General features: G+C 60.6%; 1 pseudogene; it reads left to right on the top strand.

The window, feature by feature from the left end:
• Positions 1–2,500, top strand: part of LOC126445114 (large subunit ribosomal RNA) — a 7,953-nt pseudogene that overhangs the window by 1,246 nt on the left and 4,207 nt on the right.

Below are 2,500 nucleotides of genomic sequence, written 5' to 3'. Positions count from 1 at the left end.
GACTAATCGAACCATCTAGTAGCTGGTTCCCTCCGAAGTTTCCCTCAGGATAGCTGGTGCTCGTACGAGTCTCATCCGGTAAAGCGAATGATTAGAGGCCTTGGGGCCGAAACGACCTCAACCTATTCTCAAACTTTAAATGGGTGAGATCTCCGGCTTGCTTGATATGCTGAAGCCGCGAGCAAACGACTCGGATCGGAGTGCCAAGTGGGCCACTTTTGGTAAGCAGAACTGGCGCTGTGGGATGAACCAAACGCCGAGTTAAGGCGCCCGAATCGACGCTCATGGGAAACCATGAAAGGCGTTGGTTGCTTAAGACAGCAGGACGGTGGCCATGGAAGTCGGAATCCGCTAAGGAGTGTGTAACAACTCACCTGCCGAAGCAACTAGCCCTGAAAATGGATGGCGCTGAAGCGTCGTGCCTATACTCGGCCGTCAGTCTGGCAGTCATGGCCGGTCCTTGCGGCCGGCCGCGAAGCCCTGACGAGTAGGAGGGTCGCGGCGGTGGGCGCAGAAGGGTCTGGGCGTGAGCCTGCCTGGAGCCGCCGTCGGTGCAGATCTTGGTGGTAGTAGCAAATACTCCAGCGAGGCCCTGGAGGGCTGACGCGGAGAAGGGTTTCGTGTGAACAGCCGTTGCACACGAGTCAGTCGATCCTAAGCCCTAGGAGAAATCCGATGTTGATGGGGGCCGTCATAGCATGATGCACTTTGTGCTGGCCCCCGTTGGGCGAAAGGGAATCCGGTTCCTATTCCGGAACCCGGCAGCGGAACCGATACAAGTCGGGCCCCTCTTTTAGAGATGCTCGTCGGGGTAACCCAAAAGGACCCGGAGACGCCGTCGGGAGATCGGGGAAGAGTTTTCTTTTCTGCATGAGCGTTCGAGTTCCCTGGAATCCTCTAGCAGGGAGATAGGGTTTGGAACGCGAAGAGCACCGCAGTTGCGGCGGTGTCCCGATCTTCCCCTCGGACCTTGAAAATCCGGGAGAGGGCCACGTGGAGGTGTCGCGCCGGTTCGTACCCATATCCGCAGCAGGTCTCCAAGGTGAAGAGCCTCTAGTCGATAGAATAATGTAGGTAAGGGAAGTCGGCAAATTGGATCCGTAACTTCGGGATAAGGATTGGCTCTGAGGATCGGGGCGTGTCGGGCTTGGTCGGGAAGTGGGTCAGCGCTAACGTGCCGGGCCTGGGCGAGGTGAGTGCCGTAGGGGTGCCGGTAAGTGCGGGCGTTTAGCGCGGGCGTGGTCTGCTCTCGCCGTTGGTTGGCCTCGTGCTGGCCGGCGGTGCAGGATGCGCGCGCCTGCGCGGCGTTCGCGCCCCGGTGCTTCAACCTGCGTGCAGGATCCGAGCTCGGTCCCGTGCCTTGGCCTCCCACGGATCTTCCTTGCTGCGAGGCCGCGTCCGCCTTAGCGTGCTCCTCCGGGGGCGCGCGGGTGCGCGGATTCTCTTCGGCCGCCATTCAACGATCAACTCAGAACTGGCACGGACTGGGGGAATCCGACTGTCTAATTAAAACAAAGCATTGCGATGGCCCTAGCGGGTGTTGACGCAATGTGATTTCTGCCCAGTGCTCTGAATGTCAACGTGAAGAAATTCAAGCAAGCGCGGGTAAACGGCGGGAGTAACTATGACTCTCTTAAGGTGGCCAAGTGGCGGCGGTGTGGCTGCATCCGGACTTGGCTTTTCGAAGTGCGGTCTTGATGTAGTCGTGCTGCTGCTGCGAGGTGCCTTCCTTGGGTTATGGTTACAGGGAGAGTGATGCGCAATACATGGGCCTAGCCCTCTTAGCCTCTCCTCTCCTGCGGTCTTCTCCCCTTCTCGTGGGCCCGCTGATTTTCGCAGAGTGGAAGACCGCACCAGGGGCTTGGGGGGGTTACCAGCCCCCCCTCGCACTATCCCTTTTTTTAGTTGGGGGCAGTATTCAGAGAAAAAGTGGTGGCCCTTCCGCTGAAGGTGCCACCCCAACTCCCCCAGCACCTAGCCGGCCAACCGGCCGTGCCGAAAATCTTGTAACTTTTGCAGCTGTATACGCCTGTAGTGAGTGCCACCGCAGCTTCACCACCAAGAACGGTCTCGGGGTCCATCGCCGCCGCCAACACCTTGCGGCTGCCAACGCGGAGATCGTCACGGAGAGGCATCGCGCGAGGTGGACGGAGGAAGAAGTCCTGTCGCTCGCCAAGGCGGAGGCCGAACTGTTCCTCGAGAGGGACGCCCGGTTCTTCTTTGTAAATCAAGAGCTCATCAGGATGTTCCCCGACCGAACGCTTGAGGCAATCAAGTGCCGACGGCGGCAAGCTGCCCACAAGCAGCTTGTCCGCCAATTCATGGAGGCGCTTGAGATCGGTCGGGGGGAAGAGCCGGCGTCCCGCCGGGGAGCAGCGAGCCCGCTGCCTGACGCGGGCGAGGCCGCTGCGCCGCCCGTCGACGCAGCCGAGGACTTCGCGGCCGACACCACCGGGCCGCCGCCGGAGGGGCCGACTGACGCCGCCATCTGGGAGCATCT

The sequence above is a fragment of the Schistocerca serialis genome, unplaced genomic scaffold, assembly GCF_023864345.2.
Source record: "Schistocerca serialis cubense isolate TAMUIC-IGC-003099 unplaced genomic scaffold, iqSchSeri2.2 HiC_scaffold_326, whole genome shotgun sequence".
Lineage (NCBI taxonomy): Eukaryota > Metazoa > Arthropoda > Insecta > Orthoptera > Acrididae > Schistocerca > Schistocerca serialis.
The sequence above is the reverse complement of the archived record's forward strand: the minus strand, read 5'-3'. Positions and strand labels throughout refer to the sequence as shown.